This window comes from Falco naumanni, chromosome 3, assembly GCF_017639655.2.
Source record: "Falco naumanni isolate bFalNau1 chromosome 3, bFalNau1.pat, whole genome shotgun sequence".
Lineage (NCBI taxonomy): Eukaryota > Metazoa > Chordata > Aves > Falconiformes > Falconidae > Falco > Falco naumanni.
In genome coordinates this window covers 24,600,915-24,627,827 of record NC_054056.1, presented here as the reverse complement: position 1 = coordinate 24,627,827, position 26,913 = coordinate 24,600,915, and the positions used below count along the sequence as shown (strand labels likewise).

The window sequence follows — 26,913 nt, the reverse complement described above, 5'->3', positions numbered from 1 at the left end:
TCCCCATTCTGTCCCAAGAGCATCTCGTATAAATAAATAAAGGGATGCCAGTCACACACACACACAAAGAGTCTGAAGACTCTCTGGCTGCCTGCCTGGTTGTGCTAGGTTCTCCAGGCTATGAAGCATGTACTTCTGTCTGGGAAAGTATTTAGCTTGTGGTCTGTGGACTTCTGAAGGCCTTGGAGTGTTTTCTAAAGGATCTGCTAAATGTAAATAAGAGAAGCAAGATTCTTGTCATGGGGCTTAAATCTACTCTGCAGGAGTCAGCACCTCTGTTAAATGCCGAGGCCTGTAAATCGTAAAAAGTTGACAGCTATGTGGCTGGATGTTTGTCATTTATCGAAGACTTAAAGATGAAGGAATGCTGTAGGTATCTGGCACTCGATGCCAAGACAGCTGTGCCTACTCCGTCAAACTAACATCAGTGGGACCTGACTTTGGTTATAAAAGGACATCTCTTGGCTATTCACGTGTTAGCATCTGTTTTCCCCTCAAAGTCCTGATGGAGTTCCTGCCTGGGTGTTGATCAAGCTGCCGTCATCCAGTTTTGTATATTGTGCTATTGGATTTCTTAACTTCCCACATCTGAGCAGGCTGCAGCTCCAGTTTTTCCCTGGATGGATAGTTCTTTAGGCTTTTTGGGCTCCTAGTACTAGTGCTGATATAGTAAGGATCTCCCAGTTAAGCTTAAGTGCAGTGTCCTTCAGGGCTACAAGGAGGTGGCCACTCTGGATTTACGGTTCTTGGTAGACAAATGGTTGTGAAAGCAAGTAAACCCATGGGCTCTAAGATTTTCAGAACCAGTGTCTTGGCAGTAAAAGAAATACACAGATTCAAGTTATATGATACAACATCTGGATGTTTTTTCTCATCTTGGCTTTCTTGCCGCTTTTGAGCGCTCTTTAGAATTCAGAGACTGCAAGTGAGCTCCAAAATGAAGGGGGTATCTACTTTGCCAGATGGGTTTGTCTATAAACAACCTTTGGCTGGCTCTGCACTTTAAAAGGACCCCTTTGTTATGGCAGGCATGCAAGCAGCACTCTGCAGAAAGGGTGCAAAGTAAATTGGGAGTTGGGAAATGGTGGGGTACAGGTATTCTTGAATAGGATCAATCAAACTGTGAATTTTTCTAAGTTGTACGTAGGCAGATTCTCACACACACGTTCTTTGGGAAGACCTTGAAAAGAGGGGGTGAGGTGGGATTGTTGCACAGGGTCTGTAAGAAGTGAACTTTGCAACCCGGGGGTTGCAGCTGCAGTGCTGAAAGCATGAAATGCAGGCTGGAATCTCCTACCTTGCAGCTGTAAGAACCAGCTCCCCGGTTCTCATGTGATCCTCCAGGGGTGGGGGTGGGAACAGGATCCCCCTGTACCCCTTTATAATGGGGTTATATAGGCAGCTTAGCTTGATATGGTTACAACCATGAACAGAAACTGCTTTAACCAGAGAAATTAAACAGGAGACGTGAACGGTTTTGAAGGATGTCTCTATTTCCTAAGCGAAACAAATACTGTTGGATATTCTGGATATGTTTTCTTGAATCTTGGATTTACAGGAGTGAGGATGGTGAGGGGGGACTTGGCTTGGTGAGACAAAGATGCTGCCAGAGCAGGAAGCCGAAATGATTTGGTGCTTGCAGTCCCCTGTGCCAGTTGGAGTGGACTTGTGGTTTTTGTGTGTGTGCCTTTCTCTCCACGTAGGGCTGGTTAACCAGTAACTTTTCCTTCTGTTAAGGGACCTCCTAGGGGTTGGAATTTGGATGTCAATAGAGTTTTTTGTATCAATTTATTCTGCTGTCCTCGAATCTCTTGTAGGAAGTTGGTGTGGCTGAGCCATCTCTAGAGTAATTGGTGGGCAAATGTTCAGTGAGGTTTGTGCTTGTTTTTTTTTAAATTAAATTAAATTGCAGGGAAGCTCTGCTCTCTCACGTAACAGGGGGATGATCATGTTCAGGTTTTACTGGTAGACTCACACCTCCGGCTCCCTGGGAGTCGTTAACAGAAGACAACTAGCTGCAAGATCACAGACAGGCATGCGATGTGACCCGGGGGAGGGGAGAAACACCTCCAGTGCCGAAGTGACCAGACCCCCATCCCTCCCACGCATCGAGGCAGGACGTGTGGGGGTCCAACCGAGAAACCCAGCAGGGAGAGAGGAGAAAGCACGGGCAGGTGTGGGAATGGTTCCACAGCAGAAGCAAGCACCTGGTGGCTTTCAAATGCGCGTAAATATGAAAGGATAAACTAGCCCGAGCTGAATTTCAATTATTGAAAGATTAAAATTAGAGTGGAAGCTTTAGATTGAAGCGTTCGTTGTGACTATCTGTTTCTAACTTTGTTCCACGAGTTTTCCTGGTGTTATGATATTGTCAAAGTCACTTTAGAGCAACAGGTCCCAGCAGTTTATAATGAAATCTTGTAATATTTAGGCTGTTAGATTAAAGCTTTACAGTAGCAGGATAGGGTTGGAGAACCACTCTGCCGGGAGCCTGGGGGTGGGGGAGGGGAGCTGGGCTGTTGGTCCCCGATGGGAGAGGACAGGCAGGTGAACTCGGTTGCCGGGAGGGGGGGGGGGGGGCTTTAGCGTTGGGGTCTGTGCGGGTCCGACAGGGGGTGCAGCAGCTCTGCTACACCTGCTCCGTCGAACCAGAAAGTAATGCCCCATCCCGCCGCGCCCGGCCATGCGGGGTGACCCCCCCCCGGGCTTGGCTCCCCACAGCACCGCTCCGGCGCCCGCAGCCCGTCCCGCTCCGCTCCCCTCCTGCCCTGCCGGGCGCGGGGGTCCCTGCGGGCAGGGGCTGCCCCTCCCCCCGCCGTGGGAACCGGATCGCTCCCTCTCCTCCCTCCGCCCCCTCCCGCCGCGGATCTGCGCGCCCGCTGCCGCCGGCCGATGATAGTTTCCATTTGCGGGGAGCGGCGGCTCAGGCGTTTTGTCTGGTTCCCTCCCCCCAGCCCCACTTTGGCCAGTTTAGCCCCATCTTTGCCCCTCGCCGCTCACTGGGGGCAGCGCTGGGACTCGCTCCCGCCCGGGGGTGCTGGGGCCGCTCGCTCCTGCAGTGGCGGTCCGCGGCCGCCAGGGGGCGCGCTGCCCCGGCGGCGGGAGCTGCGCAGGGGCCGGGGGGGCGTCGCGCTGGCGCTGCAGGGGGCTCAGCGGCTCGGCTGCAGGCTCCCCCCACAGCAACGCTATATCGCGGCGGGGAACCAACTGCCGCTAAGCCCACCTGAAAGGAACTTCCTTTTTAAAAATTTTGGTAATTTTTTTAAAAAATATTTTTTTAATTGCACTTGGGTGGCTTGGTGCATCTCAACCCCTACAGCACCCAGGGCAGCGTGTATGAGATGTTCCTCCCCTTGGTGCCACCCGTCACCCCATGGCCCAGGGGGTGGGTGCCCCAGGGTCTGTCTCACACAGAGCTGCCTCTGCCCCTTTTCACACTTGCAGCATCAACACCCATGGAAAAGCCAACTGGTGGCTGGCACAGAGAGGCTCTGGTGATGCTGCATCGCTTGGGCTGTGGCGTGTGGCCAAGGGCGAAACGACCACATTAAAGAACACCGCTTTTTGCACGAAACATGTTTGTTTTGTGCCGAGAGTGTTACCTACTAATGGAGCTGAAATGCTTGAGAGGCCAGCTCCCTAAATAGAGAAAGAAGGACCTGGATGCTAATTGCCAATTTGACTTCCATCCAAGTTCCAAAGCACCGCTGAAAGGCAAGACCGGAGTGCCCTTCGGAAAGTCGTCTTGTATGTCACCTGCTTTTAGGCAGGATCTGTACTTAAACTCTCCTGACAGATGGATTCCAAACTTAAAACCCACCAACGAGGGTACCATGACCTGCTGAGGGTCTGAGCCTACTGTTTAATTATACCTGCAGTTAAATATTAGGGGGGAAGCCTTTCTAACTAAATCCTCTTTCCTTAAAATCACGTTCAAGGTAGTACATGAATGAAAGGTCATGCAAAATCTTCCCTTGTTTAAAAGAACCAACTTGTTATATCTTGGGAACCTGTTATCATCTATCATGACTAAAGCTTCAGCTTTAGGCTTAGTAGGCTTTCTCTGACTAGACAAACAATTGTTTTAACCTTTCCTTTTCATTAATGTTTTGCAAACCCTTATGGTCTTTACTGCCCCTTCCTGTATTCCCTCTAATTTAGCTAAATTTCACAGCTTGCTGCACCAAAGTGGATGCAAGTACGACATCGATGCCAGTGTGACATGTAGTGATTATATGTACTCTGAACGCCTGCAGCATGCACTTATGAAATCATTGGGAGCATTTCTACGTTTATTATAGTGTAGGGTTTTTTTTCAGGCTGGCATCCTTACAGCAACATTTTATATTGGAGGCAAAAATAGCTGAGTTTTTATGCCTAGATAAAGCCTTTTCCACAATCACCTTATTTAAAATAACTACCTAATAAAATTAAAGTGAATCTATATCCCTCAGGTGCCATAAAGTGTGGCTTAGGGCTTGAATAAGGCTGGCTCTGTCCAATTAGTCTCTAGCATGTTGAAAAGGGAATCCTGAATTTATTTTTTTTTCTGCATTCATATCAGTTTCAACAAGGTTTCTCATAGTAAGGTTACAACAACGCCTACCTTTTATGTGCCACTTTCCTTGGACTTCACGTCTCTTGTAAGTAATGGGAACCTCAGGGCTGAGTGGGTATGCTCCAGGTTGTTCCAGTCCCCACTGTCCGGGCTGAGCATTCAAAACGCTGATCACAAGTCTTTCAGGCAATTCAACTGACTGTGTCTCTCATGAAACAGAAGCATCTCTATGCTGTGAGGGGAAGAGTGTTCCCTCGCTCGGGGTCAGCAGACGTCAAGTTGGTGTGTCTGCCTCGAAGGTCTGCTTTGCCTTGCACGGGGATAGCGGTGAGGACGTTAATTGCATTGTAATTGGGCTTCAGGGTGTTCTGACGAGTCACTCCTGCTCTTTCAGGAAAACCCAGTCCGTATAAATCTGTGATGTACCAGTGCTGAGAAGGGAAGGCTGACAGCTACAAATAATACTATCTGCCGCTCCTCAGTTCCTCCTGCTCTTAGCTGCCCTGCAGTGCTAGGTGTCCGTGGGAAGGTAGACCTCATTTGCAGGCTGCTCCCTTCAGCTCGGGCAGAGGCCCTTGATCCTTGGGAAGGATGTGCAGTATGGAAGAATGTTGGCAACAGGCTGTTGCTGAAGCCAGAGGAGATGGGAAGACAGTAAGCAGCCCAACCTACAGCTCCCAGGCTGAGCTAAAAGTCTCATGGGACAACTGAAAATGTCCTTTCTGGGCTGTCCCCTCCATGTATGATTCGTATTTTTTTCCCCAGTTCTGCGGCTGTGAGTACAGCCGATGCAGTAAGAAGCAACATGTGTGACTGACCCTGTGTTGTCTCCTCATGCACTTAAGAGATGACACGGGAACACGCACATATATACCATAATAGTTTCAGCTATGGGTCCCTCGCTGGCATTTTCTGCCGCTTTGGCCACCTCTGCCATCGCTGCTGTAGTCTGCAGAGCAGGAGTGCAGGATGGCAGCTGCGGGCCTGAGCTGGGGCTTGCCCAGGAGGGCACAGACAGCATCTCTGATCACTCTTTACTCAGAGGACCAAAGACCCTCTTTGGACTGCTAATTATTCACTTTCAGAATTAAGATACTTTCTCTAAAGTAATTTGATGTGTCTATATACGTCTTCCTGGAAATTTTGTTTAGCTTGTCCTCTTGCCACATGCTAAGCCTTGTGGTGATGTTTGTAGCATCCCAGCCATTTGGATTATGATTTCTTTTTCCTGTTGGCATATTGCTGTGGAACCCATCAGGCACAACACTTCATCTTTATCTGCAGCTTAAAAATCTTCTCTGTCTGTGTAGACATTCAGAGCAGCAACACATCTGCCTGTTACACTCTCACAGCGTAACCACTTTCACCTTGTGCTTTATTCTGGGGTTTAGTAATTCGTTTTAGCAAATGCAGAAACTGCAATGGGGAAATGACTTATTGTTGCCCTTGGATTTTATTCAGACGCTGCAGCTGGAGTTTTTTGTGCTTAATCTTGAAGAAGGCTGGAAGTTGCCTGGTAAAGGTACTGTGTCAGAGCAATGGTGCTGTGCAGGGAAGAGTGTGGAGGAAAGGACAAAAAGAAATGGGTGCCTGATAGTTCACAAATAATAGAATTATGTCCCCATGATGTCAGGCTCACTTTTACCTGATCATCTCCCTCAAATGCAAGGTCTTAATAAGTTATTAAGAGCGATAAGAAAGATGTAAATCTTCATTTTATATAGACGTGTGTGTATAAATCTGTTGCCATTATACAAGGTAGAGGGTGTTTTCTTTTTTCCACCGTTGCTCTTTGAGGTTTCTTTCATCTTCTACGAGCTCATGCAGGGATGGCCGCGCACAGACACTCTCTCGTCTGGTGGGGTAGGTGCTTCTCTGTCCCTGACACTGAACTTCATCAAACTTGACAGCTGCTAACGTGACGTGGGCAGCCCTGTGACCCACAGGTTTTGATATGACAGTGAAACAAAGAGACTGGACGATTTATATAGGAGAGCTGTAGAAGAGCAGGGAGCTGTTTCAAATGTCCAACTACTGTCCTGGCCATTTGTTTTTCTTTATTTTAATCCTTAACAGGCTTATAAGTTGTTATAATCAGTGTGAACAACCTGTGCATGTTTTTGTTCTGGAAAGGGGAGCATTCACCTCTGCAAAGAATGAAAAGCGATGCTGGAGGGTGGGTGGGATGCTTGGTGGGGGTGTTCTTAATGCTGCTTAGTATGGCTTTTGTTTTTATTTTCATCTCAACGTATGCTCCTCTGAAAAGTCTCCCAGTATTCTGGCTCTGGTCTTGACATGGACATCATGGCTTTCACATCACATTTATTTTCAACTGTGTTGTTTTTGCAGGGGTTTAGTACCCAATTCAGCTATGACAATAAATTTCACAGAACTCTGAACAATTTCTTAATTTATAGCTTCAAATGAACTTAGCATAAATTTATAGTTTACAGTTAAAAAAGATTATTTCTTTGATCCTTTTCAGTTTTCCGCTTCTGAACTAACAGCAGATTTACTAGTTACTCATTGTATACTTAACCCTCTTAAACACTGACTTGCTATGTGACTACCTACACAGGGCAGATATTTATATCTCAGGCTGAATGCCTTTCAGCACCGTGGTTATGAGGTCCTTTGGTGTTCTGCCCCTGAAGGTAAGCCCTGAGAGAACCCCATCACGTCCAATTTGTGCTTCAGCTTTAGGCTTAGTAGGCTTCGGTTCTGCAGCCAATGCAGCTGAATACGCTGAACTTCCTTCTGTAAGCCTGTGTGTTGGTAGTGATGTTTCCAATTAGGAACTTTGGCATTAAAATAATAGTAATAATTGTCCCACCTGAGGCTTTTTCTTCCCAGTTTGCCAGAATTTTTGTAGAGAAATGTTATCAGTTTGTTACCAGTTTCTAAAGTGTTTTGATGGAGGCTTTAAATAAAATAGACGACAATTGGCCTTAAAGAATGGTTTTGTCTTTTATTTTTTTATTTTTTTTTAATACTATCTCTATACAAGACCACAGACACCGGAGAGGGTAACAGTAGAGCCTTCCTACTTAATTTTTGAGCATTTGTGAAGAAAAAAAATATGTTTTTCTCCTGATGCTCTAACTTTCCAGTTTTCCTGTTAGCACTCTAAAGCATAGACTCTGTTTGTTCAGATCTGTGGAAATCTGCCATCCATGTTGGACATGAGACTTTGTACAGCTATTTAGCCAAGAAATTCTATAAAATATGGGGTTGAAATCAATACAGTGTGAATAGAGCAACAAAATCTCTTTGAATCATTTGAAAATCCTCAACTTTAATTCCCAGCTTCTTGGTGTACGTAATTAACAGCTTATAGGGCTATAAAAATAATTGAATGAACTATGTGGTGTGCTTTTTTTTTCCTCCCCAATGTGCAAAGGTGCAACTTTCCCCTCTGATCTGTCCAAAAGATTGTGTGAACCACCTCACAGAAAGAAGGCAGTGCCTCACACAGTCTCTTAGTTCAAGATGACAGTGAAAAACAGAAATATAATTTCTGCTTATTTCACCAAAGTAAGCACTTGAGGTACGGAGCTGCTTAGTAAAGGAAAGGCTGAAAGGTGTCTCTGTTGAAGAGAAATTGTTTGACTGTGTGTATGTCTATGTTCATCGCTAATTTTGAAAATAAAGCTGCTGGGGTTTCAGTGATGATGAATGATTGTGTGCTGTAGTCATGTGTGCTCAGCTTACAGTTTTTGCACACCAATAGGGACCGTGCATGAAATGTATCTATTGTTATTTATTTTTTAAAAGGTAATGCCTTATTAACAGACTTAATTACTTTGCTTCTATTGAAAGCAACAATAAGACTTCCGATGTATTGCCTTCATTTTTTTTCCAGTACTCATTACAATGTTTCCTGGTGTTCATCAACACTTCTAAATTACTAGGAAGAATATGATTAATCATTCACTTCCTTATGCTTCCTACTAGATGTACCGAGATCATTGCAGGCAAGTTGAAGTGAGCCATTTCAAATTTTTAAAACATGCTGCAGCTAGTGGAAATTTGGGGTAAGCACCAGTTTGAACAATCTATCAACAGGTTACAGTACAAAAGGTAACTCTGTGTCTGACTGTAACTGAGGATCTGATGACTAACAGCTGATGAGTTGTCTTTGAGGAGAGATTTCTCTGTCACTAAGTCAATAAAAATCCAGGGAAGAAGTTTATGGAATTTATTTGGAGTCCAGCCCAAATGCATCTCAAAGCAACTTGAGAAACCAGAGATCGAATGTCAGAAGCCCCGTATTCTGAGGCAGACCTCGAGAGCCCACAGTCCCGTGTTTGCATTGGGATTTATTTGGGTTTGCTGGATTAAATCAGCATTCATATACATAAAAGTTCTGTTCGGGCCAAAAAGGAACAGTAAACCAAATAGACAAGTTCAAACTACAAAGATCAGAGTTTTCATCTTTATTCTGCAAATATGGAACATTTGGAAAGCATTGAGTAAACTGAAGTCCTGCCAAGTTTTCTGAAATGGTTACCATCTAATTTGTCTGTGTTATATTTACTTGGTAAAAATGCATATTGCTCTGTTTTTGGAAGTGACAACTTACCCATGAACTTCAACCTGTAGGGACAGAAAATATCTTCTCAAATGGTTTGTCAGCAAAAGTTTAAACCTGCTCCTGTCCCTGTGCACCCGTGCTACTTCGCAAACTCACATCGCCAGTGGGATGAAAGCACCCCCGGCAGCCAAAGAACAACAGCCAAATGCATTTAATGTGCTGCCCCACGAGGAGGGGAGGGAACAATCTGGCCAAGAACTGAGTACAAGTATGTAGCCTGATTTCTTCTCAAAGAATGAAACAATCCTTTTATGTCCTCATAGGAAAGGAACAGCTTTTTGTCCTCCCTCTGCAGCCACCTTGTCTAGAAGGCTGTTCTTCAGAAGAACATAGTTGCAGCATCATGCTTCAGCCTCCAAAATTCACACCTGTAGCAGTAGAAAATACGAGCATTTTTGAGTTACTGCTTATTTGAACAATAATAGTAAGGCCACTAGCTTAAGGAAAAAAAAAAAAGCACCTTCAAGTATTGTCACTTAAACATAATCGATTATTAATAGTTATCTTTCCACTTTTAATGTGATAATCAGCTACCAAATTCCACCCTAGATTCTGGGGTATAAGAAATCTGTGCTAAAATAAACCTAAATTTGCCTCAGCAAAAGCTTCCAACCGAATGTAAGCCACAAAGGGTGTCTTTTAAGTTGGATATGAGCCTTCCTCTGTGCACCCCGCGGCTCCTCTGAAGGAGAAAAAACAGGGTTTGGGAGCCTGGTTGCTGGTTTGAAACAATAATGTGAAGTCTCTTCTATGTTTTTGTGTTAAATGTTGTTTTTGGCCCACTACTACTTAAATGAAGGGATATAGTTGCTGAATACTTAGCAGAGACCTGTTTTCTCAGTTAAATGTGTGAGTTGACCTTAACACACATAGACTAACTATACAGATAGACTTTTTTCATGTGTGTGACTAGACCCTTCTTTTTATTAATGCTTAATTCTGCAGTGTCATCAGGTCTTGGAAGGATAAAACTTGCTGTTGTAATGGAAGTAGAAGCAACCAGACAAGGGAGAGCATCTGTCCTCGCCTTGCAACTGGCTGATGTGGGAGGTGTTTGATCCTGCTTCAGGCTATGGTGCTTAGACTCGGCTTGTTGGAGGCGTTTGGCCAAAGACAGTCTCCCACCTGCGTTGTGAAGGCCAGCCACGGAGGCTTGGCAGGAGAATGGCAGGGCACGTATGTTCCTTGTTCAGTCCTGTTATAGCCCAAGTACGTTATTTTTCTTAATCTGTACCCTTTGGAGTTAAATCTTGTTCCTTTTTGTACCTGCTAATAAAGGAAGCTGAGTGTTTTAAATGCTGAAAGAGTCCTAGAAGTAGATCCAAGTGAATCTCCGCATGGGGGAATTTCAAGGAATTTGGTCCTGTGGGCTTTTAAAAAGGGAAGGGGGGGGGGGGGGGGGAAGGGAATATAATCACCACGTTGGCCACAGTTCTTGTCCAAGGAGGAATGGCTCTTGCAGGAGGGCTGCCTATCCAACACAGCGAGCTTGTCATCTGTTTGTAGTGGCAAATTCCATGTTTAGCTCATTGCTATACCCGCAGTCTGGGTTCATTATAGAGTTTAAGGAAAAAAAGATGGGAATGAAAGCCTCTCTCAGAAACCTTAATTCGAAGGGAAGCAGAGTGCAATTCATGTACCTTTTCTTCTGTCTGGCGTTCGGCTGCTGGAAGCACCGCACCCTTGTTCAGGCAGACAGGGCCGTCTGTGGAAGGTCCTGTCAAAAGAATTGCATGAAGCAGCCTGTTGTTGGGTGCAGCTCTGTGTTGGTTACACTTTGGGGTTACAAACGCTCCCGAGATGTTCCAGCATTGCTTATTTTCAGATCACGCCGATACCGATGCATTCCCTTGCATGTTCTCTGTTTGTGACCTATTTTTTATGAGTTTCACATCTGCTTTAGCAGCTCTTTGACAACCAGAAAACAGAGCTGTTTACTGAGTTCACAGCTGCTGCTAATATCCATGCAACCAGCCAGAAACGACTGTTTCCTTGGTTAGCTCATCCTGTTGAATGAACCTCTCCACAGAGTTTGTTGCAAGTTTGTTTCAACTGGAATGCTATCAAAAGTTCCCACATCTGTGAAATTCTCATACTTCAGCCTTCCTAGAAACCCAGAAACATATGCACCCTCACTAATTCCAGTAACTTTCTTATATTTCCCATGGATTAACTAAATCAGCTTCTCACAGATAGCAAAAACGTGACAGCCTGTTACGAATGGGACGAAATTCCTGCTGTCATTAGTTAATACTAATGCTGCTGACAGCTTTGTGCTTGAGCAGAGTCTTTAAGGAAATGAGTCTTCTAGACCAGTTTAAGAACACTATTACCTAACATTTCATATCGTAGTAACAGTGTGACCTTATTTTTCACGTTATTTTTTGTATACGGAGGAGGTTTGAACAGGTGGGGATGTAAATTAATTGTGCAGTAATACACATTTCCTTGCATCACCTTTAATGCTTTCTGGGACTGGCTTGCTCATGGTGCATCGTTTCTTGGTGAGGCTGAATTCCTGATTCCCAGTGCCTGTGGGTGGTTTGATTCCCTTGCACTGTATTATCCTATGGATTAGTTATTAGTTATCCCTGGAACACTTGTTCCTACCTAAGGGTTTGTTGGACCTTGGTGGTTTAGGTGGAAGAAGTTGCAGCTGTGTGAAGTTTGGATGCAGTTTGGGTTTGGTTTGGTTTTGTTTTGCGGGTAGGCATTGATTAATAGAGTGACATTGCAAGTAGTCCTGTGTGTGCTTCTGGAAGGGAAGAGCGGTGCCAGGCTCCGTGAAGCGGTTAGCCTGGGGACGCACTGCTGCAGTTCTGGCCCGTGCCTGGAGACTGCCCTTCCCGGCTTTGAAATACTCTTCAGAGGGGTTATTGATCACCTCCCAGGTGCTCACGTCTTTAATAATTGTATTCCCTAAACTATGTCTTGGATCTCATAAAACCTTCAAGCCTTTCTCTGTCCTTGTGGGGTAAACATTGCAGGTTAACTGTGATCTGAATTACAGATGTGGAAACAAAGGCACGAAGCGTATAAAAGATTTGCCGGAGTCATTTCAGTGCACCAGAGACAAACTTAGGCAAAAAGATTTCTGACTCCCACGTGTGTCCTACTCTTCTAGCAATTTTCATGCTTCATTCAATTTGGGAACTTTTGCTGTCATGGCATCTCACAGGTAGATTTCATTTCTTCATGGTTCTGCAGACTGATTTCTGCACACGCACCCCACACCCTCACCACCCCCCCCCCCCCGCCACCCCCCCACCCCCCCCAGTTCGTTTCCAGTTGTTAATGAAGCATATCTTGAATTTTCTTTGGTCTACTGTGAAGCTTGTGACGGTGACTCTAAAACACTTTCTGATCCCTGTGCTTATTCTTGGAGGATGCTGGAAAATGTGCTGGCAGGCCTTTGCTCTTGTTTTGTCAGCAACAGCCAACCGGAGATACCAGAACACTTGTTAGGGCTCATCTTAGGTGGACTAACACGTTTTGCTGATACGCTTTTCAGTTTGCCTTGTTTCATCCAAACAACCAATGTTGTGTGGTAGCTTAAAAACACTTATCCCAGTAGGTAACTGAACTTGTAACACCGTGTTTGTTTGTACCGTGAGGGCAAGGGGAGACACTAACGAGGTGAGTCCCCATCATAGGAAGCACTGGTCCCATAAATCCATAATCTTAGCAGAATGCTCACTATGCAATTCTTGGTCCCTAGAAGTTCTCCACTGATATTAAAGGAAACCTAGACACAAAACAACCTTTTCTAGAACTGTATTTATTCCACCTGTCTCAGATATTTATTTTGGGAAGTGGAGCCTTGTTCTTTTGAGATGTCAGCTGCTTTTGGTTTGTTGTAAGGAAAGCCTGGCTGAGTAGCTGATACAAATTCCACCTGAGTTTAAGGCGAAGCATAACAGTGGTAGAACGAATGGATTGTAAGTGGGCATTGTGAACTCGAAAGTGGGCAATGAAGTGTCTTACCTTATCATTACACAAGTTTCAGCATTGCCTTGCCTTACTGAGAGGCAGGAAGAGCTAGAAATTCATCCAGTCAAGAAAGCTGTTTGTGGAGGTCATAGTATGACATAAACACAGCTCCCTGACCCATAGATTCCTTGCCAATATGTCACTGCTCCTACATCTGTGAGTCTCCTCTAATCTTTCTGCACCAAACTCATCTTTGTTCCTTTAGCTTTCTTCCTCTGTGAACTCTTTCAGGCTGTAGAGCTGGCAGTGCTCATCATCGCAGCTCTCTGTCTCCTACCCAGACAAATCTGATAAACTCTTAGCACCCTTCCATATAGACAGGACAATTTCTTTCATGGTTTCGTACGGCTTTGCTGCTGTATCATTTTCCAGCTGTGGTGGGGTAAGCTGTGGACTTGACCACTGTATGCTCGCTAGGTCCCTAGGTGGTTGCTGGAGGGGTCTGTGGAACAGTGCAGGAAGAAAATACAGCAAATATCTTTCTCAGGGGGTGGGGGTGGGGAAATGCACCTGGCTGCAGAAGGGCAGAGGTGAGAAGAGACCACTGGAAACGGTGCCCACCCACTGCTCAAAGCAGTGACAGCTCTTCCCAGGACCTTGGCCAGTCATGTTCCACTTATCTGCAAGGATGGAGACTCCACACCCCCTCTGGGATACCTGTGCTAGTGTCTGTTCACCCTTAATTTAAAAGTTTTTTCTTAAATGGACATTTAAATGGAGTTTCCCTGTATTTCAATTTGTGCCTGCTGCAATTGGAGAGGAAGAGACAGCTGTACGGGTGGATTTTAGCAAATTTGGGAGAAAGGAAGCAAAGTATTAGACTGCAATAAAACAGGGACTTTAGTAGCCAAAATGTCGAATTTCCATGACACAGTACAAATCAGCAGATTCTACAGATTGGAAGAGGGGAATCCTTCCAGCACCAACTGAGATCGATGAGGTAGTTCACACCTTTCAGAACTGCAATTTAAGGCAGCCTGGAAAACGATGGAGCGCGAGCTATGTCAGCATATGCTCGGTGCGTGTTCTCAACTTTATCTGTACATGTGAGTGCAAGAAAATTCTCTTATTTTTCAGAGGCATGCTGGGTTTCTCCAGCACAATTCTGTGGTGATGGTGAATTCCACAGGAAAACTTTACAGCCGCAGAACACATAAAGCCTGGAACACAGATAAACTGGTTAGGATAAAATAGAAACCAGCAAAACCCTCTGCCAAAATCCGAAGTGAAATGAATAGAGGTTCAAAAAAAGTTCATTCAGTACGCCTCGCTCCTTGTTTCCATCATTTAGGAATAATTACATTTTTGTCACTAACATTGTTTTTAAATGTCAATAGAAACCAGACAAGTAGATTTGTAAACCCAGCCTTGTCATATTGAATGCATTAGGTTTTCCAATAACAGTCCCTTTTAAGTAAGGTTGAGGAAGCACTACAAGCTCAGTAACTCTCAAGTGTGAGGAAGCTATTGAAATAGCTCGTTAGGCTTATGACAAGCAGGCTGAAATAGAATAGGCCTGGAGCTTTGTGAAGGAGCTGGGAGGCCGTGGTGGAGGAGAGGACAGGACCGGAGAGTTTAAAGCCAGATGATTTGTGCAAAGGGGGTGCTGGAAGGTTCAAGGCAAAATAAACAAATGGGGCTACCCACAGGGACAGTGTTAAGCTGAGACAAAAACGCTTCCTTAGCTTGGTTTCTAAACATGTTAGTCTGCCTGACCAAAGAAGGAGTTCTCAGTGTTCCTTCCCTTCCATGCTTGGGCCAAGGAGCCATCCTCTGTTACCTAATTCACCGCATTTATGCTGACCCAAACTTTCCTTCGCCCTTTGCCCAGTGAGACTGTGGTCTTCCTGCTCATCCAGAACAGCGTGTGGTTCTCTTCTGGCGGCCCTGGATGGAGTTTAACTCTGTCCTACCCCACTGGCTCTGTTCTTCTACCTCTGCTTTCGTACTCTGTTTAAACATGCCTCCTCCTTTGCACCTGCCATTTGTTTTCTGTTAGAAATCAGAAGTTGGTTGTTTCTGACCAGCCTGGGTACCTGGGAAACATAAGCTACCTTCTGGCAACACAGATCCTACTAACAAAACAGATCTTTTTTTTCCCCCCGTGTTCTTAGACCGGCTGCCATGGCTTGAGCAATGAAAGAAAGAAATGAATAAAAGGTTGTTCCTAGGATTTACAGCTTTAAATTAAAATCTGAATATGTGGGCTGAGTGTTACCAGATGTGGCGATAATTTACGTGACTTTTGCAGACCTCCTTGAGCTATAACTTAGAGGTGCGTACCTAGTTCATATCAGCAGGGTATTGAGAGGTCCCCAGGAATTTTCCTTTAAAAAAGCCCTTGGTCTTCAATGGTGATACGTTGTAAAGAAAATGTGACTACAGGGACAGCTTGGACTCGTATTAATCACTGCATTCAGTTACAGGGGTTTAATTGTATATAATTCATAGACCTGTCAAAATGCAACAGAGCTTAAGTTATCTACCACTTAAAAACGAGGTTCTAGGGGCCCACAGCATAGGTATCATCGTTAGAATATGTAATCTCAGGAATGAGTTCCTCAAAGCAGATCAGGAAGCTGTTACAGCTAAGCAGTTATAGCTGTTGACGGCTAGCTAGAGAATATTACATTACGCTAACTCAATTTTTCCCAAAGGACAGGAATTTTTTACGCTTATTTCCTTTTTTACAGATATGACAGATCTGGGATATGTAAAACAGATGAAAATAGGGAAGCAGGAACATTTTAAAAACCAGGGTTTGAAATACTACCTTGCTAATACCTTCTTCAATTACATATATATGTTTTATTTCTTTTACATAATATAGCGGGCTGCAAAAGAAATGCCTTTCCTGTCAAGGTAAATTACCAGTGTCCATTACTGAACTTTCCAGATCGTGCCCTATTGACATAAGATTACTTTCTTAAGGTCCTTGTTGCACATTAAACACATCACCAGGCACTCAGCATGGAAAGGTTAGTCCCAGCTCCCTCTGCAAGCAGCCCTCTGAATCACTGCAGGCGCTCTTCAGAATCTTGCGGTCCCTGAGCAGCTCATTCCAGTCCTGCCAGCATATTCCTAGCTGAGTCAGGGAGGACACAGAGCCTCTGTGTAACCCTGCTATCATGGAGAAATGTCACTGTCTAGGAATGATACCAGACGGCAGTCAACAGACCTTCAGGCGCGAGACTTAAAAGAAGATGGGAAAGAAGCTTTGTCTCCAGTCTATGGGAACTGATCTGGTCTGCCTGCTTATTACACCAGTTAAAGCCCAGTTTGAAGAACGAAAGGAATTCAGTTGTTAAAAACCAGAACAAAACTAAATGGTAATGTGTTTTATCCAGAATATGGACAACCTGACAGACATCTGCTACATAAACTTGCATTCCTCCAAAAGTCTCGTGCTTTGGGGTGTGAGGAACCACCCTGCACAGCAGTGCACGACCACACTACAAAACAGGGACCAATTTCTTTGCTCGATGTTTATCCATACCACATCTCTTTGGATGCTGCTCTCTTACTGAGAGCATTAGCTAGAGCCTTGTTGTGCCACTTCGTTATACGCTAATGGACCAGGTGAAAGCCTGAGCTTTAGAAACCAGCAACGCTGAACTTGAAAAGCATCATCTTCTTCCATCTCATGGCTCAGGAATTCGTATTCTGCTACTGACCTACTCGCTGACTTTCCTGTAACTGCAGTTCTGTTATGGTAATTTGAAGAATTCTGTGAAAATCTCGAACTATCTTTATCTTTTTCACATGATACATTTCCTAGGGCTTCATTGAGAGTTGTACTGGAGGGATAACTAAGTGATCTCAGAAGAGCATCTTATTTGCCAGTTCCCTTGTGATCATCATATGCCCGTTACAAAGCATGTATTCCTCATCTTAATAATATTCTCCTGGAACAGAGGTTGGATCCAGCGAAAATTCCTGCATAGCTAACCTTGGCAGTCTCCAGTGTGTCTAGCAGATGCCAAGTGGAGTGTTCTGCAATAAGTCATCTCTGGCTAAATCTTTGCTAATATAGCAAGTAAAATAAACTAATATGTTATTTTAGCAGATGCATGCTGTCAGAACCTAATTCTGGTTTTCTAGCCTCTAAAAATGCAGGTGCTGCATGTTAGTGCTGAAGAGAGTTGTTTGAGGAGAAGGGAACTTCAAGTATCCTAAATTCAGGTTGCTTGGTGTAGATAACTTGTGTATATATATCTATACTTGGTATAGATACAGCTGCCTGTGGGAAAATTTTCTTTTTTATTTTCTTTCTTTCTTTCTTTCTTTCTTTTTTTAAGCACTCAGCTGCAGACATTTCTTCCTCTCTTTATTGCCATTTGTTTGTGGGGAGCATGAGGTCTTGAAAAATTGAGAAAGCAACTTGTAGTTCTGTAGAACTCTCACTAGCTCTGTTTGGGGTATAATTTGCACCCTTAAAGACACAAATAAAATAAAAACAGGACATTTCCAGGAGATAATGTGGCTTAGATCAATGAATGTTGCTGCACATGTTCAAATTATTTGGAGGAAAACCAATTTTTTTTTTTTTTACTTTTTACAGTACATAAATGCAGTATAAATAGTGATCTCCAAAACTTGGAAAAGTGTTCATCTTAGCAGGATTAAGTGTTCACTTATTTTCCTTAAAGGAAACAGAACTAGTATTTCAAATCTTTTTCAATATTAAATTTGTTCTTTATAGAAAGAAGGAAAATGAATGATCATAGTTCATACTAAAGAGTAAAGTAACTTTCTCCATTTTCTGGGCAGCAATATGTTTATTTTTCACACTGATAATTTCTGATGTAAATTGATTTATTTGTGTCCAGTTTCTCTTTTGAGGGATATTCAATAGTAAAAAATTAATCGGAAAGGACTTAAGAAAGGCTGGGGTGGGGGGTGGGGAGATGAGAGAGAAAATTAAGTGAACTTTAAGGTCAGTGTCATAAAGATACCAACCTAACCTGATTATTGCCTGCCCTCTGGAGAGGGGAAAATCTTACACAACTGCATTAAAGTAGAGAAAAATGAGAAGCTGAAAAGCAGAGGAAATTGTATTACTCTCTGAGGTAGATTATGTTGCACAGTTAACGAATGATGGTCACATACATTCCTTTAAAAAAAAAAAACAAAACAACCACCAAACCCAGAAAAATCAACCCACATTGCAGTCATGTAACTGAACAAGAAAAGGCAGCTCTAAGTCTTGCACTATATCCAAGAAAGTAAGGTGGAATATCACTTCGTATACAACTGGTTTCTCTTTCATAGGCAGCCAAAGGCTCTCTGCTAAGAGCAGCGATTTATTTACAGGTTTGGAAAGGTCTGTTCCGTGTCCTACCGATTACTCAGTAATTTTTTTTTACATTGATGGCATTGTAAAATTTGAACAGCGCCCCACTGACAGTGTTCACTGGGTCTACAGCTTCACTTTCTTGAGCCCCCAAGGTTATTTCTAGGCTGATGTACAGCTCAGCAAGGAGAAATTCTTAGGGAACTGGAAAGCAGGTCTCTCCCTCTGCCATGCTATGTATCCTGGATCGTTCACCCGAGCTGCAGGGCTGTGCCACCTGCGGGAGAAAAGCTCTGGGGACAGGAACTGCTTTGGGCAGAGTCAGAGTCCATCCTGGTGGCTCAGCTCGTGTCTTCCCAGCTGCTGGGCAGCACCTGGATATTTTCTTTTGGAGGATGGGTGTTAGTCGTGCTGAGCGAGCGCTGGGAATGGAAAAGCCAAGGGAGTGTGTCTTCACCTGCTCTTTGTCACGGTGGGCAAGTACAAAGGGATCTTTGATTTTTCTGAGGGAAATGGGCTTTTTCCCTTGCGTAGCCCAACTTTGTGTAGAACCTCTATCCTCTTGCTTTATTCAGAAAGTAGAAGATGGTTTTTGATTGATTCACACTGAAGTGCTCGCACTGAAAACATTTCCAGAGTTACACAGCATGGAAGAAGTACAAAATTAAAGTCTTTCAGTGTTAAAGTATACGTGAAATGGAGGATGCTTCTGCAGCTTTTGATAACCAGGTTGCCCTTCAACTATTCTTCAAATCCTTTCTGGGAAACTTTTTCACTGTTAGATCCCTCAGTCTCTTTGTTGGGAGGAATGGCCCACAACATTTTTACAAATTCCTATCTCATGGGTCAAATGTGCTTACCAAGAGCACTTACATTATTTGTTAAATTGTCTATTTTAGGCGCCTTTAAAAGTTCACACGTTTTGTCTTTCACCTGTGCTTGGACTTGAAATGCAGAACTGTACAAGATGCTAATTTTGTCACATTGATTTGTGAAGTAGCATGTGCATTTCTGGTATTTGCCTTAAATTTATACCTGTTTGCCTTAATTACTAGAGGGGCAGGGCAAGAGGTGTACCGGATTCAGCAGCACGGTTACTAACTGCTTTGGTTGGACACATTGATGGGACAATAATGCTGTTGGATTTCTTGAATGTGTTTTTCATGTAGAATGCTTGGAAATGATTAAATAGAAATGTTACCGTACAAGATGCCATCATCTTTTAGCTAAGCCTGATATGAAGAGAAATGAGTTATTTGCTGCACTGCTTTGAAATGCAAGAACTTAAAATACAGACATCAGTTCACTTTGCCTTTTATTAGACTGAGAGCTTTAGAAATGTGCAGAGCAGAACGCAGTCTTTTTTTTCTTCTTTTTTTTTTTTTTTTCCTTTTAACAACTGAGGGTTTAGAGCGGCTGCCGACGCAGGAGGAAATACCATTAGATAGATACAAGAAAATCCAATATTCCACGTTATTCGTGCAGACAACTAACATTTGAAACTTGCACGAACTGCTTCCACTTAAAAGCTGTCAGTCACATTGGTTATAAAAAGCCCAGAGCACTTAGGGACTGTCAATCACTTCCTAGAAGAGAGAGCTGACATCTTAACATTTACTTTGCCAGTATTTACCGAATGCAGAAAACCAAAGGGTGAAAATGCAAATGAAAACACACATTCTCACTGATCATATAATACAAGGGAAACGTTTGGATCGGTTACTGTAGCTGCTCACCTACGAACCTCCAATCCTGAGAAGACTTTTCTCTCTTACTCTATGAATAGAACCATTGCAGGCTGGCTCTGCTGTGTTGCAGGGAAAAGGCTTTTGCAGGCGGTGTCCATGGAGGGCTCTCATGGAGCCATCGGGTGAGGAGATGGGTTGACTCCGGCCCGTGATGGCCAGGGAAGCAGTAAGAAACATGCAGAGGACTTCAGAAGGGCACATAAAAGGCATCTACCTTGCTTTTTTTCTTATGGTAATAGGGATGTGGGTGTTGTAATTATCAGCCTGATGACATGTTTTTGTGTAAAATGCGGATTGGCAGGGAAAGGAATAGGAGAAACCAGTTAATCCAAATACATCTCCTGCTCTTTTTCTCTGCGGTCCTAGATCTAGTTACCTCTGGGTTGCTCTGTGAACTGATGCTTTAGATACTGGCCCTGGTGCTTCGGTAGGACCACAGCTGTGGGTAGCGCTGTGCTAGAATTCAGCAGCTGGGACCTCCGGTCAGGACCACCCTTACTGCAACAGAGCAGGAGGTCTAGCAGCACGCATTGGTGAGCAAGGTGCAGAGCTGGCGTGTCCACGCGTCCCACACCCATACGTATTGCTGTGCTGCTCTACTGCCAAGCCCTGCCTCACAGGATACCCTTTTGAGGTGTATTGTTGGAAAGGTAAAAGTGATGTTGTCTTTGTGCCTGCCTCCAGCAGTTCGATGGATCTGAGCACCAAGCGTCATTCCCACAGCCACATGCACCTGAAGGGATCTTATAGACTGTCAGTCTATAAGTGAGCATGGCCAAACACAGCGAGTAAGGAAACGCTGCAGAGCTCTGCTTTAAATAAAAGTCACTCATGCGAGTGCCTCTTTACCAGAGCCTTCTGGAAGGTCCAATCCAACAGCAAGCAGCTCCCAACACAGTGGTGCAGCCAGCGTCTGCAGCGATTCACTGGTGACCCCAGAGGTTTTGTTCACTGTGTGCATCCAGATGTTAAGTCTCATAATCCTAACACGGGCTTTGTTGCCACAAGTCATCTTCTATGCAGGGTTCCTCCTGTCATTTGGTGTGGAGTTTGGCCCCAGATTAAACCCCCTAAATGAGGTTTCTAGAAAACTAGTGTAACTGTAGATACTTATGTATAAATTCATAGAACCAAAGTCACGTTCGTGTTCAATCCCCGTTGTAGTTAACGGAGGTCAAATTAACAGTTTATGGAGCCAAGTGGTTTAGTTTACCTTGGAGTAGACACCTCTCAGCTATCAGCAGTAATGGTTCTATAAGCTTCGTTGGCTGTATTGAGTAGGTTTCCTCTGACTGTAGTAGGAATTCAGACACTTGCTGCATATTAAGTGCCTAAATCTTGAACCAAATCCCACCCTTGCAGCCAACTGCGTAAGTGACTGACCATTTGGAGGACTTTCCCCGCTAGGATTATAGCTGTGTCTTGAAATTCATGTTTCCACATACATGGAGCTGCCGTGCCTTCTTTCCTAGTAGGGCTGTCTGTCATGTTATATACATACTTCAACCTTTCTGGCGTTTTCAGTTTGGATATAGGTAGTCTGCAGCAGCCCAGAGCTCACTGTGGATAAGTAAACCAAGTATTTACCACTTATTTCAGGTCTTCCTTGATGCACCTGTGCATCAGATTTATATATTAACCAGTGATATGAAGAATAACAATTTAAGTTGTGGGATATGGGATAGAGATTAATTCCATGACAGTCAAGGAGGTCTTGCTGCTGTGTATAAGTGCACACACCCATGCCGAAGGAAACGATGCTATGTGTCACAAGCAGATTGCAGTTGGGTTCAGATAGTACAACAAGAGCGAAGGATATGTTTGGAGACCAGAGGTACAAGCTTCCTCTGTTTTCCCCTTGGAATGGTGTAGTAAACTCCACTGTCAGTGACCTTTACTTACTAAGGAAAAAAGCATTTTCCCATTGTTTCTTACATGCTGTGTCTGTCTTTCTATAAATGGGCCAGGCCTGTGTTCTCTAGTACTTTATTTTCATATTAGGAAGTTCTTTCTTCCCTTAGGGACACTCTTCATCCTCCTTTCAAAAGTAAATAAAGAATGCTATTCACCATAACAATAAGTTAGAAAGAGGAAATAAAAAAAAAGTCTGTGTATACATCTTGAATAGCTGCAAGTTGATTACAGCAATGCTCTGCTAATCATCCTCAGATTTTAATGCTAAACCCCAGAAAGCTGTGTTTAGTATGGACCAGAAGTTGGGGCTAAGAGACAATTCAGTAGCTTAATCTAAGAAAATGTAGACTGGATGTATATAGAGTAGTTTCCTAATAGAGAAATCTACTGGCATGCAGAAAAGTCTTCTGTGGTTCACACGAGTTGTTAAATAAAATGGGTATTTCTTTTTATTTCTGAAAATACTAGGGAAGTTATACGTGAAGAATACAGTACAGAAGAGAGCTTCTGTTATATCTTCTTCTCATCTCCCCTGTGTCCTGTGGTCCATGTCTTGTGGCCCTTTGCTGTATGCCAGTTAAGATACACATCTGATCGGGTCAGGAAAGCAGGTCCTGGAGTCCTGTCTACATTGACTATCCCTTTGTTCCTCTCCTCTAATGATACAGAAGATGAGAAAACTCTTGATGTTTTAACCTGTATCAGACGAAGAGGTGAATGTAGCTGAGAGAGTCTAGGACGTGCCTGCCTGGGCAGGATAGGGCATTCCCTGCGGTGCCGGTTTCTAGTCTGCGGATGATGAGCTGGGGACCTATCCAGGTGCTGTGCCAGTTATTGCTGCTGGTTGAATGCCAGTGTGTAATATGGGGATCCCTTTGCAAAGTTTCTTCCAAGAGCTAAATGCTAATTCCATTAATTCATTCTTATCAGAGAATGTGGGGGTTAGCTAGTTATGTGCCTTAACTTTTTAAAATCCAGCCTGAGGCAGTTTAAAGAAATCTAACATTGAAGTAAAATAATGTCGTCCTCACCTCAAATTTGGTGTTTTTAAGGTAAACTTCAGGTATGGTGTCATTAGTTCCTTCGTGAAAGTTTTTCTAAATCTAAAAAAAAATAAAAATTACTCTAAATTGTTGGTACAGCTCTCCTATTTTCATCTAATGATCATAACCAGAATACAAGAGGAATTTCATGAAAATTATCCAGGTGAAGGAGAACAGGATCTGACCTAAAATATTGACTTAATGTGGGGGAATCATCAGCTAACAATGGCAGCATGAACTTAAGACTGCTTCTTTCTTTGAACAACATCCAAACTTTTAGACACAACCTTAAAAAAGATATTGAAGTTACTTCTGAAATGGTCATTTTATTTGATGCTTTTTGAAAATTAACATATTTTTATAATACACCTTTTGGAACTCCTTTCTTAAAGCAGCTGTGACTGTCAGTCATAAGCGATGCTCTTGATGTTTTAGGAAAAACTACAATTCTTAAGTGTGCAGGTACCAAAAAAGAGGCAAACTTTTCTTCAATCTACTATAAAGAAGCTGATTTTGTCTTAAAATGACAACTAGAATGGAATTCTAATATATGAGGGAATCTGAGAAAACCAAAGGTTGCACATACAAAAACCCCTTAGGACCAGATATGAGGCAAGCACAGGTTTTCCTTTGGCAAATTTCAAATTACTTCTGTGACTATTGCAATAAGCCAGAGTGGAGTATCGGTAGTGTCAAGCCCTGAGATGTCATGAGTTTTGCTTTAAAAGAAAGCTGCGGTAATTTCTGTTTTATTTTGCCTTTTGATACCTCTACCACCCCCATCCTCCCTCTTTTTCTTTTTTTTCTTTTCTTTTTTTTTTTTTAAATCTCTGGACTTCATGCTTTTAAGTTCTTTCCACCATAGTGTGTATGTCATAATAATTATATATGTATGTATTTGGCAAAAGGCAAGATCCCTGTGAAACTAAATGACTTCAGATAAAGGGCCTTCAAGAGAAACATCAAATACCGTAAGGTTCATAATAAACTCTTAGGAGCTGGCAGGATGAAAGGAAGGGGGTGCTGGCAAAGGCTCCCTGGACAGCAGTGAATGGAGAGAGGGCCACCAGAAAAAAGAAGTTGAGCTTCTGTTCTGGATCACCTTGTTCTCCATTGGAGTCACTTCTCTGCTGACTAAGAAAGAAACGTGGGCTCCCCAGGCTCTGAAGGTAGCTTTTGTGAATAGCTCTTCAAGTGAACATCAAGAGAGGCTTTTAATGTAAGGAGCCGCGCTTCTAACCCCACGTGACTGTAACAATCTCAAAATACACGAGGGCTGTAATTCTGCCCTGAATGAGATGCGGCGGTCCAGCCTACCGGTGAGCTAGCACTTAAATGTGCATACATCCATACTGAATAGTTGCTGCTGGATACCTGCCTGCGCCTGGGAGAGGCGTGATAAACAGGTTTGTGACAGGCTGTTGGATACGCTGTGACGCTAATAGCTTGAAAGAGCACTCGGTAGGTAGAGAACCGCTGCGCAGGATTAGTCAGTCACCAATATGCTCATAGTGCCGTACTAGTAGTAGGCTGTGAATCGGAGCCAGACGGTTGGTGTGCTCTCCTGTAGGCATCCAGACGAGCCTGTTCCGAGGTGACATTTGCTTCACTACAGATATGTCACGGATCATTTTTCACAGCCCTGTTGAAGTGGCTTATTTATTATCATCTGTTCTGGTGTTATATCCTGGACACGGGAGAACTGTTTACTGTACTGCAGTGCCAGGAATTCCTTGTTACTGTGCAATCTGACTCCAGGAGAAGGCTTAGGATAAAGCTCCACATTTTCCTCTAGGCTGCCGCTGCTAAAGCAGGGCACTCTGATTGAACCAGGGAGGCAAATCCCAGGAGTTACAGCAGAGGTTAGTGGTTCGATGCTTAAGTGACCTCTAAGTGAAGAGGCACTGGGTTCATCACCATTCCGCTTGCCCCAGCTTTAGAAATCCAATGCAAAGTTGTAGCCAGCAGAACGACTTGACCTTGGGTGCAGGCAGCTCTGTTGTTAGTCCACTCGAGATTTGTTGAAGTCACGGTACGGAGAGCAGTGGTTCTCAACTGTGCTCCCCAGATCCTTGCCAGCCTGCAAAGCCGTGCTGCCTTGAAAGGGTGATGTTCCAGGGCAGCGTGGTAGCCTGGAGCTCCTTCCGAAAGTTGACAGTCATCCGTGAGCAAAATGCCAGGGAATTGCTGCCGTCGCTGCCCCAGAGCGTGAGGAGTTTGCAGCGTTACTTTTCACAGGGAAAGGAGCTAATGAGTTCGAGGACCCGGCTGTTGTGTTTTCTAGACCTACCGTATCATTCCTACAATATTCTTTCTTTACCCCGTATCAAAATAACATTCACAACCCTTGAATATTGTAAACCCATGTCTGGAAAAGCCGCTCACCTTTCTCTGGATCCGCTTGTTGGATTTGATTGGCGTGGTTGGGCTAGAATAATATTTCCCCAAATCTCTATTGGTATGATCAATCAAGTTGGCAGCTTAAAATCCATCATCCAAGATGACTCTCTGTTGTTATTAGGAATGAATCAGATTGACCTTCATTGCAACCAGGCGGGTGCAGATGTCAGTTACCGTGGGTAAAAGCGCGCTGCTGGGAGTGCTGCAGAAAATGAAGCTGAATCTCCTGGAGAACACTTGGGTTCAGTGCCTTGGTTTGTGACCCAGTGCAAGAATTCCTTGGTTTCCAGTTGTCGTTACTCTTGTGTCTGTGGGGGTAGGAGCAGGAGACTCCGAATAGCATGCCCCGCTTGTGCAAACACGCGCTGACCAGTAAAGACTTTCTGTGGTTGAACCAGCAGATAAAGCAATCTCTAATCTGCAGCTAGGAGGCTGGACAGATGGGTTCCTGGAGGTTACATGGAGGGGAGCCGATTCCTGTTCTCCTTAGGTTCAGAGTTTCAGCTGTTTGCTGTTTCTGCCGTGCCCAGTACAGCCCAGTCTAGGACTGGGACGACACAGGCTGGGACCTGTTGGGGAGGAAGCCTCCTGTGGCTTACCTGCTGGCTTCCAGCTGGCGAAACGAAAGCCCACCATTCCACCTGATGAAGGACAGGAGGTGGGTGGGCTGCCTGGGGGGGTGTTTTTGTAGGAGCCCTTGGGTCAGATGAGGAGTGGGTGCCCCAGCAGCCAAGCACTGCCTGGCAGAGGGCACCTGTGGGGTGGCAGCAGCACAAATTCTCTCAGTTCAAAACTGGGAGACTTCCCTGCTTGCCATGGGGGACGGTGATGCTGCCCTGACCAGCAAGGTGGCTTTCAGGGCAAGTGGGTGTGCACTCTGACTGGTAAGGGGAGGCTTATAAGGGTTTGTTTTTGTTTTTTTTTTTTTCAAATGTGAAGCCACATCTTGTTCTTCCATTGGCAATAACAGAGGTTTTCCTGTCAGAGCAGTCGATGATGGGGTAAGAGCAGGAATTCAGCTCATAGCTAGAATAAATGACCTGGGGCTTGAAGCAATGAAGTGGTGTAAAGTGTTAAAAAATGGGCTGAAGACAACTGTCTGAAGAAGTGTTGTCACTTACTGAGAAATTTGCTTTGCCAGCTAGTCCAAGTCCAAATATTAAAGTTAGGGGTTTTTTTTTAAGCAGCTGTAGCATGAATGGAAAATTTATGGGTGATGTTGAGACCATGTTCTTTTTTTAAAAAAAATGGAGCCTTGTTACTGAGCCAGGACATGAAAAGTGGCTAGAAACAAAACTAAAACAAATTAATCTGTTCTAATCCAATAGAATACAAAAGTAGGCATAAAGCAATGATAAAAAAAAAAAATGAAC

General features: G+C 44.0%; 1 long non-coding RNA gene across 1 annotated transcript; it reads left to right on the top strand.

Moving 5' to 3' along the window:
* The first annotated feature begins 7,143 nt into the window (after positions 1 to 7,143).
* LOC121085397 lies at positions 7,144 to 10,456 on the top strand. The gene is made up of 2 exons (XR_005827040.1): positions 7,144 to 7,212; positions 10,098 to 10,456. It is a non-coding gene; the product is annotated as an uncharacterized LOC121085397 (long non-coding RNA).
* The last annotated feature ends 16,457 nt before the right edge of the window (positions 10,457 to 26,913 follow it).